This window comes from Aquarana catesbeiana, linkage group LG01 (genome assembly GCF_042186555.1).
Source record: "Aquarana catesbeiana isolate 2022-GZ linkage group LG01, ASM4218655v1, whole genome shotgun sequence".
NCBI lineage: Eukaryota > Metazoa > Chordata > Amphibia > Anura > Ranidae > Aquarana > Aquarana catesbeiana.
The window spans coordinates 683,279,107-683,291,931 of NC_133324.1; the positions used below are offsets into that span (position 1 = coordinate 683,279,107).

The 12,825-nt window shown below is 41.9% G+C and overlaps 1 protein-coding gene across 1 annotated transcript in view; it reads left to right on the forward strand.

Annotated features, from left to right (window-relative positions):
• The first annotated feature begins 1,833 nt into the window (after window positions 1-1,833).
• MYOZ2 (myozenin 2) overlaps window positions 1,834-12,825 on the forward strand; it is a 161,118-nt gene continuing 150,126 nt past the window's right edge. The window contains exon 1 of the mRNA XM_073603270.1: window positions 1,834-1,985. The gene's annotated coding sequence lies outside the window, so the exon portion shown is untranslated. The remainder of the gene's footprint in view (window positions 1,986-12,825) is intronic.

A 12,825-nucleotide genomic window follows, 5' to 3' on the forward strand; every position in this document is an offset into this window, starting at 1 on the left:
CCTACTCTTAAAGAGACAGACTCTTGCATGCCACTGACAGGAGAGCCCCACCACAAGCTGGCCAAGACTAACCTTGAGGCACCAGATGTTTACTTTCACCATATAGGGGTACCCCACTTAGGAACACTTACAGATACCCGTATCTGGGGTATCACTACAGAGTGCACTCAAAAACATTATCATTGAGTTTTTTGGGTCTGATTCTGCTCATTAATAGTTATTTCAGTTAAAGTTTGGACTAACATTAGCGTAGTTTAGGTATTTACCCCAGTAATTCACTTTATTAGTTCTGCAACATTGAATTGTTTATTGCTTGATGATAGGTCTTGCATTGTTTACCTGCTTTGATATAATACACTTACTTAATTTGTCATCTGGTAGTTTTTGGCCTAATTTCCATGCAATGTTATACACTTGTGACTTACTAATGAATATTGCTTAAGTTATCCAGGTGTGAGTGGTTCTCTGCCTCTAACCGGGTATGTCAGTGGGGACTGAGCAGTTCTGAGAGTCTTGGCAGAACAGAAAAGGTAAATAGAAATAATCTTTTACTTATGTGGATACCAAAATTTACCTTTTAATTCCAGAACAATATTTAATAAGTAAGTCAATATACTGTATGTGTCAGTGAGCTGTCCAGTATCATACTGGTTATGCTAGGCAGATGGTGGAAAATAGCAATTATCCTAACAATGCGTAAGCCTAAAGAAACTAAATTATGGAAGATGGGCCAATAGAAAGACAGACAGAGGACTAAGGACTAGTCCCCAGTATTGCCTATGGTCTCCCAGCAGCTGATATTTTCCCTGTTACTGACTTACGACTTGTCCTGTACTGTCTCTGTGTGGTGGTGGCCATCTTCGAACTTTCTTTGGTCAGAACTGTCCCCCCATGACTAAAAAAACAGGTGTCCCTAGACATAGTGAAGTCAGAAAGCACACTGCTATTCTCTACCTCAAGGTGAAAAAATACCAATTTCAGGGTGCTGTTTATGCACAAGCAACATTTCTAGATGGTTCCTATAAAATAGCAAATCTTCACTTTTTGAGTTTACTACTTTACTGTGAAATGATAAATAGTTAAGTGCAATGAATAACCCATTGCAAAACAAGAATCTATTAAATTGGATGTTGCAGTAAAAAACAAAGTCCATTTAATATATGTGGGCCCCTCCATGTACTAAATAGCAGCATGGATGTTAAAAAAGAATCCTGTAGGCTTCTGTACTTCAGGGGGTTGATGTGACCATTCTTTTGGAAAATTCCTGGAGAACGCTTAGTGAATGAGATACACCATTTTGTACATTGCTCATAGCCCAATCCTTTCCTATGATCTGACCCACATAAAAAGGTATACACAATAAAGGTATTAAAAACCTGTAAGAAATATTAACGTTTTTGTTTATCTATACAATAATTACTAGAAAGTTTCTTTAGCTATGATTAAAGGGATTAATGTCATGTACAAAGGCATTTTGCAGGAGTATTTATGGGCTGCAGAGCAGAAGGCAACAGCAATGACAGAACACAAGTGCAGTTCATGTTACAAGAAAAAAAAAGTTCTGACAGATGACCTCCAAACTGAGAAATACCATGTGACACCACAGCACATTGTTCTAACAAAGTGCCATGAGCGTAACACATTTAGAAATACTGTAACCTTATCAATTACCCACAAGACAACAATTCTACTCCCTATCACTGTTATCAATCAATACACAACCTCCAATAAAAAATGAAGACATTCTTTAGTTTAAGTTTCATTCATGTTAAGCCTAAAACATAGTCGACATTGAAGTGTTAAATCTATATTTAGAGAGCTGATGTCACTGAGATACCAGGCTGTGTAGAGTGAGACCACTGGTTTGCCTCCATACCAGTTACTATGCATGGAAAGCCTGTCCAGAAGTTGGAAGGTCATTCAGACTCCTAGGAGAGGCAGGGACAATTCATCCAAAGAGGCTGCTTGCTTTCCATCCACCAAAGGTACGTACACAGTTGAATTTTTGTCTGCAGCTTAGCAGCTTTTCCTATAATGACAACATTGATTTAGATTTCTCCAGGATGGTTTATGATGATGAGCATTTCTGGTTGTTGTCTCCTTGTAGATATGAAAGTTTAGAAAACATGCACAGGACTAAATTTAGGGCATTATCTGCACTATTAATATGTTTTCAAGTGTTTATGTACATAGATGACTTTGTTCTTCACCAGTTTTCATTGTCTTTAAGTGTTTATGACCTGGATAGCATCAAAGCATGATGAAGCTTAGAAGAACACTTACATTTCAGCACTACCTATGAACCGTGCAAATTATGTTTTTATCCTGCATAAGAACAAATAGTAGTTCTGATTTCTGTCCCCCAAAAAAAAAAAAAAATATTGTAGTGCACAGTAGCAACATATTCCCAAAAATGTATATTTGATGGTCCTCCAGCTTCCTAAATAAACTGACCCTTTTTTTTTTTTAAATAAACTTGTCCTTTATATACAGGTGATAACAAAAAGGTGACATTTGGGTACATAGATTTGACCTACATTTTGTATTATTTATTTGTGTTTTAAGTACTTATCTTAAATCTTTATTGCCAATATTTAATACGGGAGTAATTAAACACATTCCAACATAAATTGCTTCTAACCACATGGCATCAGTTTGCACCTTGGTTTCCTCCCAACGGTTATGATGCACAAACACGTGAAATATGCTAATATTCTAATAAGCATTTGAAAACTGGATATTGCTACAGCCCTTCCATTTCTAGAAATGTCTACAGTAGGCAGACAGCCACAATTCTGACGCTTTTATAAGTTAAGAACCTGGCCAGTTATGAAGATTGGGTTGCTAAGCGACGACTTTTGTGTCTTGCTGTAAATATGAATATCGAGATCTATTTATGAGAGGCTACGAATCACCTGATTTGTGAGCCAGCACAGTACTTATCAACAAGTTGTTTTGTGCAGTTTTAAAATGAGAGATTTTGATTTTCAGTTGTTTTAGATATTATAAATGATGAATATGAATGTGCTGTCTGGTTAATGTGAATTACCTCCTTTGTTGACTTAATGCTCAGTCCTTTGACATAAAGTTAGAGAGGTGAGAAGCATTTATGGTACATACAGTAGTCCTTCTGTGTGGTTACCATGTAGTAGCTATACTGCGTTCAAAACAGAATTGGGTAATAGTCATTTCAGTAGGTGACCTCATGATGTCGAAAAATGTGGACTTCGTCAAAATATTCGTAAAAACATTCATTTTACTTTGGGGGAACATTAGTTATACACACCATGTGGATTTAACAGAATGTGGCTTGCAAAATAGACAGTTGCAATAAAGTGTTAAAAAATAAACACAATAAAAATGTATCTTACTGTGAATACAATTCATTGTACTTTAACACACTTAATGCACATACTTTTAACATATATACTTGTATGTCATCCTACATGTTCCCATCATGTGTTGACATTTTGTTGGTCGTAAGTATTAACACTGGTACATACAGTATTTACTGCTTTGGACTTTTGAAGATTATGCATTTTTATAGCCTGGAACTAAAATGTTTTTAATTTAGATTTTTCCCATATAAATTAAACAATATACTTCAATTTCATATGCAATTTAGCATATACAATTGCTGCACAAGCCATCTAGTAATGTAATGTTATTAAAATGACCTTTCATTTTCAATCTGCAGCTGTTTTTTCTCTGTAAAATTCACTGTTGGTGTACAGAATGCCTACAAAAATGTCAAATATACCCCTGCTTGGCTCACTGATTTTTCCAGAAGTCTCCACTAAGATACAACAACAGAAATGTAATTTGTGATAATATACTCTAATTACTTCTAAAAGGGTTGCAGACACTGCAACTTTTCTCATCAGTACACGGAGAGTGCATCAGCTGAATTTACCACTCACTTTTATTCAGAATCAGCCTGCAAAGAACATAGTGAAACAAACAGCTCTTTCTTCAGAGTACGAACAGCAAGGAATCTACAACAACGTTTTTGTTTTTTTAAATCCTTGCATTGATCACTTAGAGAAGATTATTTTCTTTTCAACAAAAGTGGAGTTAATCTTTAGAGACAACCTGTACTTTGGCCATGCACGGCAATAAACTAGGTTTGTTTTAATCCTACCCATCCCTCCAGCACCACACACTATCCTTTTCTTTGCTTCCCTGCAAATTTACACAACCACTGGAAGTGAAGAAAATACATGGTACTTCCCAGTATGAACAAAATGTAACTCAATCCATGTCATAGGGCTGTGCTTAGTGATTGGTACATTACTGTTTTATGGGAGTAGGGAGGCATTCCTCTGTGTAAGTTCTGACTGGAGCAACTCAGAGCTTACACAGTGCGTCTTTTTGACCCCTGCATCCAAACAGAGCCACAGAGGAACAAAGCTGGTATGACACTGCCCTATATAGGAGAACAGAAACAGAGAGTTAGAAGCCTTTCCTCAACTGAATTTAGGTCTGAGTTTTGAATGGGGCATTAAAAAAATATTTTTTTGTTTTTTTTGGCAGCAACCAGGAATGTCTGTAAATCTGACAAGCTGGCTGCCAGCTGTCAAGTGGAACCGATTGTGTGGCTGTACAGAAGCTAATGGAGCATGATCTGCATGCCATTAGCTTCGATGTAGGGCAGGTGACACACCAGGGGTCAAAAAGACAAAAAGACATGATGTTTCATTAAAGAGAACCGGTAACAACCAAATAATATGACATAGGGGGCGTTTTGTCCGCTATGTGATACATAATAAAGTTTAGTGCAAAAAAGTGTAAAAGAAATTAAAGTTACATCCAAGCACTTAAGGCGGAGTTCCACCCGTTTTTTTAGTTTATTAAAAGTCAGCAGCTACAAAAAGTCTAGCTGCTGACTTTTAATAAACAGACACTCACCTGTCCCACGGTCCAGCGATGCGGCCGCCTGAGGCCTCGCTCCTCTCCCCCTCCTCTCCACGGCGCCATCATAGCAACTGTGGGCACCCGGCAGTGACAGCTTATGGCTTCACGGCTGGGCACGCACTGCGCATGCTCGAGTCACGCTGCGTTCTCTGCTATTGGCCAGGCAATCTTCTGGGACCTGTGACGTGTCCCAGAAGATTTCAGGGAGGGGCCGCCTAGGGGGAGAGGAGAAGTCGCCTAGGTGGCTGAGAAGCAGAAGGAGGAAGTGGGACAGGAAGTCCTTCTAAAAAGAAGGTACCCACTCTCCCCCCAAAAAAATGACATGCCAAATGTGGCATGTAAGGGGGTGAGATGGTGGAACTCCGTTTTAAGCCCCCATCTGAAATCTCAAATTAAAACACTAAAACAGCAAATCAAGTCCAAACATATGTAAATGATGACTCCTGGCCTTGAACATCTGAAAAACTAGAGGGAAGGGAAGAACAAGAAGAGAATAATGCAAACATCAACATTAATACTTGCAGTCATGCTTTCGAAGTTGCTGACTGTGGCAGGAAGAGAAGACAGTTCTTAAGAAGAAAGCAGCAACATGCACCATTCCTTCTTACCCCTCTCTGAAGCAATGTTACCTTGTCTGAGAAAGGCAAAAGACTTCTCTGGCTATGTCAAAGAAAACAAGTCCCAGAACATAGAATCAAGTGCAGTGGCAGCTGGTGCTCCATTTTTTTTTGGGGGGGGGGGGGGGGCAGCAAACAAACCACCTCAGGCTTTAATCATGTACTTCGAAAAAAAAATTATAAACCCCATTGAAATCCATGTGTCTGGCGCCCTGCATGAAGATTAGTGGGCGGGTGCATGGATTAGGGGGGCCATGCCTCTGCTCCCCTTATGGACGGGCTGCCACTAATCAAGTCACTGATCATCTTGTTTGGATTGGAGAAGCACCGTTTTTTTGGTTGGCCCAAAGTCATGTTGAAGCTTTTTTAATCACTGTGCCTTAGACTTTCCATACCTTTCCTTCATTACTTTGCATAGTTTTATAATCAGACCCATTGAACAATCATTGTGATGGGCGCCTTTATCTTTAAAGTCCTATGTCCCTACATAAACTTTAACCACCTCAATACAGGGCACTTACACCCCCTTCCTGCCCAAGCCATTTTTCAGTTTTCAGCGCTGTCGCACTTTGAATGACAATTGCGCGGTCCTGTTACACTGCACCTTAATTAAATTTTTATCATTTTTTTCCCACAAATAGAGCTTTCTTTTGGTGGTATTTGATCACCTCTGCGGTTTTTATTCCTTGCGCTATAAACAAAAGAAGAGGGACAATTTTGAAAAAACACAATATTTTTTACTTTTTGCTATAATAAATATCCAATTTTTTTTTTTTTTTTAACAAATTTTTTCCTCAGTTTAGGCCGATACGTATTCTTCTACATATTTTTGGTAAAAAAAAATTGCGATAAGCGTATATTGATTGGTTTGCGCAAAAGTTATAGCGTCTACAAAATACGGGATAGATTTATAGCATTTTTATTATTTATTTATTTTTTACTAGTAATGGCGGCGATCTGCAATTTTTATTGTGACTGCGATATTGCGGCGGACACATCGGACACTTTTGACACATTTTTGGGACCATTCACATTTATACAGCGATCAATGCTATAAAATTGCATTGATTACTGTGTAAATGTGACTGGCAGGGAAGGGGTTAACACTAGGGGGCGCTCGAGGGGTTAATGTATTACCTAAGGAGGTGATTCTAACTGTGGGGGGAGGGGACTGACTGGGGGAGGTGACCGATCGGTGTCCCTATGTACAAGGGACACGCCATCGGTCTCCTCTCCTCTCTGACAGGACGTGGATCTGTGTTTACATGCACAGATCCACGCTCCTGCTGTGTTACCCGGCAATCGCGGGTGCCCGGCGGACATCGCGGCCGCCGGGCACGCGCACCGGGTCCCGAGTGACACGGCAGGCGCGCGCGCCCCCTAGTGGCTCGGGAAGGCGAGGACGTCATATGACGTCCTCCCAGAATAACAGAAGCCTCGTCCAACCGTCATATGACGGTGGGCGGTGGCTTAGTGGTTAATCTATGTCCCCACTTGTAGGTTGGGTTAGCTAGTTTGCCTGTAAGGGGTAGGGTGGTGGTGGGGTGCGGTTGTTTGTCACGTCCTCTGAGTTTCCCTCTTGTTGGGCACCAAGCAAGGGTCACATGAGAGGTCTACCCTGGGGTGCCCTAGGCACTTTGGTTAGGTTCACTGCCTTACACTGGAGGGGTACCTTTAAAGGAACAACCGACTGATCTCTAATAAACTCTCTCGGTGGCACTGTAGATCCTCACGGTCACTAGTGCAATTAGGAGGGACAGACAGAGCCCTTGCCCTCTCCTTCTGTCCAGCGTATCACCACTGACTCACTCCCAGTAACAGTATGGGGTCCAGCCATGCATCTAGCGTGGACTCCATGCCTGCACTTCACTTAACTCTTCCTCTTTCGTACCTATACACAAGATGAGAGCCCCGGAAGTGCAGATCTGCTCCTGTTGCTATGGGAGAAGGATTGTAGCTGAAGGAGCGACAACAACATCTCCCTCACTGCGAGAGGCTGTCTCATCTGTCACATGTACATGTGTATGACAGGCTGCTAGAGAGACCTTCATTACCCTTGGTTACCACTTGTATCTTCACACTGTATTACTTTTGTACCATACCCCGATGTGATTAGTAACCCGAGCTGCAACTATATGTGCCAGTTACTTGAATTACACCTCTTTAGTAACTTCATACCAGGCAAAGGCAACGTTTCAAAAGCTTTACTTTAATTAGCATGATGACATAGATAGTCAACAGTCCAGAAAAAAGTGATAATATTTCCCTAACATCCCTAGTGCTTAACTCAGGCTTGTGGCTGCCCCAGCGTACCTGCACAGGAAATAGTAAACGTATGGTGTAGAGCTGTGAGAGTGCCATCATCCCAGTTCCAATAGAAGCAAAAATACTCTCCAAAAACAGGGGACTATTGTAGGCTTAGCAGACAATATAAACTCTCAGACATAGATTATATAAAATGAGAAAGAGAACCGCCACACTCGGACCGGCAGAGTCACTAGGGTCACCAACAGGCTGGAGGGAGCCTCAATTTCACATCCCAAAAAATGGAAGGATTGCTCAAAATAGATGTTATGGGAGCCGGTGTCAGGAAGTTCCTGCCAGTAATCGGCGTCCCAGGCTCACTGGTGCGCGTTTGCGGGCGCCATTGCGCACGCACACAAGCGCACGCGCATCACTGTTGGCGCCAGGCGGGCTATTTAAACCTGCCTGTCAGACTCAGTCTCCGCTGTCTGCTCTACAGTGTTCTGTGTGTTTACCTGATCTGATCTGAGACTTCTTGTTATTTGACCCGGCTATCTGTTTGTGACCAACCCAGCTATCTGCCTGCATCTGACCTCTGGCTTGCCCAGACTATCCTCCTGTTTGATCCTTGGTACCTTTGCTGTCTGTCTGATACCGATCACTGGCCTGTTTGATGATCCTTCTGCCTGATTCTTCATATCTGCCTACTTGCCTGCCGTTGTTCCTGGTTCCAGTCCAGCATCCAGTCTCCAGTCTGCTCACCTGCTGTTGTTCCTGGTTCCAGTCCAGCATCCAGTCTCCAGTCTGCTCACCTGCTGTTGTTCCTATTTCCAGTCCAGCATCCAGTCTCCAGTCTGCTCACCTGCTATTGTTCCTGGCTCCAGTCAGCATTCCAGTCTCCTGTCTACTTGCCTGCTATGTTCCTGGTTCCAGTCCAGCATCCAGTCTCCAGTCTACTTGCCTGCTGTGTTCCTGGTTCCAGTCCAGCATCCAATCTCCAGTCTACTTGCCTGCTGTTGTTCCTGGTTCCAGTCCAGCATCCAGTCTCCAGTTTGCTCACCTGCTGTTGTTCCTGGCTCCAGTCAGCGTTCCAGTCTCCAGCCTACTTACCTGCTGTGTTCCTGGTTCCAGTCCAGCACTCCAGTATTCTGCCTACTCACCTGCTGTTGATCCTGCCAGGCACTCATACCACTCCTCACTCCTGTGCTCTCTGTCCCCATTCCAGAGGACCGTGAGTGGGAGCCGTAGGGGAGGCCTCTCTCTGCAGTTCGGGCTCAAAACCCACCAGGTATGTGACAGCCTGTATGTGCGCTGGTGTTATCTAATTCATGATGCTGGGATTAGCTGAAGGATAGACAGCCAAATCTGAACCAAAAAGGAGCAGCCAGCAATTAACAACATACCAGAGCAGCAACTACATAGCCGTACTCCCAGGACTTGAAGAAGCTGAATACAGTTTGAAGATCCTTGTACCTATTATATGAGCATACCTGAAGAAGAATCCAAATCCCTACTTTCGAAACGGGTCGGATGTCTCATCAATTTGCTCTTTTTGGTCAAGGTTTTGGCAACAATCACTATTGTGTTGTTTTACTTACAAGCCACTAATCTTTTTATGATTCTATTTTTATTCTCTTTTTAATATGTAATAAAGTACCATTTTATATAATCTATGTCTGAGAGTTTATATTGTGTGCTATGCCTACAATATGCCTACAATAGCCCCCTGTGTTTTGGAGGGTATTTTTGTTTCTGCACAGGAAAGAGCCAATCACTGGCAGATTCCATGGTTGGTGTTTTCAGGAAGGACTGCAAGCCCCAGCAATCCTCCTAGACAGTGGGAACTCTGATCTAGGCATATTACTGGCAATCCAGAAACCGGTAATGGCAGAGAACAAGTCCGACCAAAACAAACCAGCCGCAACAAAACCAACAGAACAGCAACAAGAACCCCCTAGGCCATGCTAGGTCCGGAACTCCATCCTTTTTATAGTACACAGGACTAGGGGGTCAGACTCAGGAAAACTCAGACTCAGACTCAGGAAAAACCCACCAAGAAAAACCGGAGAAACACAATTACCTCTCAACTTCCCGGCTGGGGCAGTGTTAACCACTACCTGCCTACATGCCATTTGCTACGACCTTGAAGTTTGCAAAGGTACTACCTCTTTTAATGTCCCCATAAGACCTACTACTGATTGGGTGCAGAGAACTTTCTGATGTGTTCTACTCTACTACTGACATACGCATAGAACTGTTTTGTTTGGTTGTATATGTATCTCAACACTATCTTGCTGTCTGTGTAAAAGTCAGGGGAGTCTATTTCAAAGCCCATTTTACATTTTATAAACTCAGCAATTTTGACAGCTAGCATGGCTTTACAGGGTTCAAGCCTTGGAACAGTATATAAAGGCTTTAGAGTTTCTAGTTTAGTAGACTATTGCAGCTATGGCTTTGATGGGTGCATCACAGAGAAGACAGGGTGCCACTCGTTAGGGATACAAGAGTATAACAGCGCAGTAGCTAAAGCTGTTCTAACATCCGCAGAGACTCTTACATGATTCTCACCTTTGCTTTTTCTCTCTAGGAAAGAGTGTATTACAATCTGTGTTTTCAGACATATGCTGTATTAGTAGTATCTTACCCTGAATAGTACAAGGATGCTATGAACCCCAGGGGATCATAAATGCTGTTTACTGCTGACAAAACTCCAAGTTTAATGAAGAGCTTGATTGAGGCTGATACTTGATATCTGAATGTGTCTAGCTTGATAATTAATAACATTCCAGGACTACGTTGCGTAAGGGGGAAAGCTTGATCCTAGCATGAATCCGTTTACACAGACAGCATATTCTTAGAAGTAAAAGGCTCTCCTTACCTTGTGAGCAAGGTGCAGTGTGGTGGGCAGTAAACACAGGTAAGAAGATTTTCCAAAGGCAAATATACTGTGCACTGCAATTGCTCTAGATCTGAGGAGAAGCTTTGAAATGAGTGGAAACTTTGCTGATTTCTATCATCCAATCATGTGCAAGCAAAATGCAGTTTTTTTTTCTTGCATGTGATTGGGTATTCTTTGCAAAGTGAAGCTTTACCTAATTTACTGAGCTCTGGAACAACTGCACGTGCAGTGCACAGTATATTTGCCTTTAGTAAATCAACCCCATAGGGGTTGATTTACTAAAACTGGAGAGTGTAAAATCTGGTGCAGCTCTGCATAGAAACCAATCAGCTTCCAGGTTTTTTGTCAATGCTTAATTGAACAAGCTGAAGTTAGAAGCTGATTGCTTTCTATGCACAGCTGCACCAGATTTTGCACTCGCCAGTTTTAGTAAATCAACCCCACAGAGTCTAAAAATATGCAAGAGCAATATACTGTAGACAGTTTTAACACAGTACAACTAGGCCTGATGGGTAGGCACCACGGTCCGGAGCCACTAACAAATTTTAACAGCAATCTGTAGAAATGAAAGATGCTGACAGCTTCTGCAATGAGGAGCGTGGTCTGGCTTGTCTACACCTGAAGCGAGGAAGACGTAGTCCCTGCACTGTCCCTCCTCTGGAACCCTTGTCTTTCCCTACTATCCCTATATCTACTCTGGCCACTCGCAAAATGCACGCCAATACTGGAGGCCAGTGTCTTAAATAGACACTGCCCTGATTCCAGATGGTTGCTGAGGCCATGGGGGGGAAACGGCGTCCAATCAGACAGCTGTTCCCACTTTTTCCCACCTTTAAACAAACTGATGTATATCAGACCCATATTCCTCTTCCCTGTCTCAAGTTGTTGTCTTCAGTCTATAGATTGCTACTGTGGGAGAAGAGCAGTTACCAAAAACATATACCTTCATGTGGTGGTCTATGACTTTGACGTTGACACTGTTATTGCGGAACCATTGGAACTTAAGGAGATTTCTCTTGTCTTCACAAACAATAAATCAGTGGAAAATTTGCTGAATGTCAGCCATTACAGCAACTGGCTCTTGCCTGAAACAAAGCAAAACTCCTATACGGTTGTTGTTCAGTTTAGACCCGGTAAAAAGGAGGTTGTTGAGAGAAACACCTTCATATTGAGTGCTTGAGTTGAAGACCACCCTGTTCTGGTCTGACTTGCGTGGATGGTACAAAACATGGGAGGAACCGACAGCCCTCTCCCAAACACCTTCTGCAAAAAGTCAACAAAGTGTTTTTCTTTTTTTTCAAGCTGCACTCTAAAGAAATAAGCTGTGCTTTTGTGTGCTAACTATTTTAAAGAGTAACTCCACTTTTGATGAGAAGAAAATATTCCTCTCTGGGTGTTCTATGTACATTGAAAGGATTTTAACAAACTTTTATTATTCTGAAGAAATAGCTGTTTGTTTTCCATGTGCAAAGTGAACGCGGATGGGAGTGATTTTATAATTATCAATCAGCTACTACACTTGCAGGGTTCTAATGAGGAAATTGGCAGGGCCTGCGTTCCTTTAGACGTGATTTCCCTTTTGAGAATATCTTACCAAAATGACATTTTTGTTGCAGGGGATGCCGAAAATCTGACTTGTATCTTGTAGTACAGACAATCAGTGAGCCAATCACACAAGCAGGAAATTACATTTCTGGGAAGTGTTCCATACACCATCTGTGCACAGAACACCTCCAGGTTGCCATATTGCATTGTATTTTACAGAAAATTACAGTGCTGTAGATTGAAAAGGAAGATCATTTTTAATAATATTCAATTACAATATGACTTGTGTTGCAGTTGTATTTTTTTTTTTGCTTTTTTTTTTCCCACATAAGTGAAGTTACCCTTTAGGACATTCTTCTTCTTGTGCATGAAAGGGTAGAGATGCTACTTAGCTGTTGGAGTTATCCAGGTAGAACTCCTTACTCTAAAGCTGGCCATACATGGGTCAAAATTCAGCCCGTTCAGCAGGAGCCAGATGAGTTTCGATCCATGTATGGCCATTCCCATTCCCATGTATGGCCATATTACTTCTCGAGAAGTAGATTGACTTTTCAGAAATGGGCTTGGTGGTATATTTTCACTTGATCAGTGTATGCAGCCAATGGG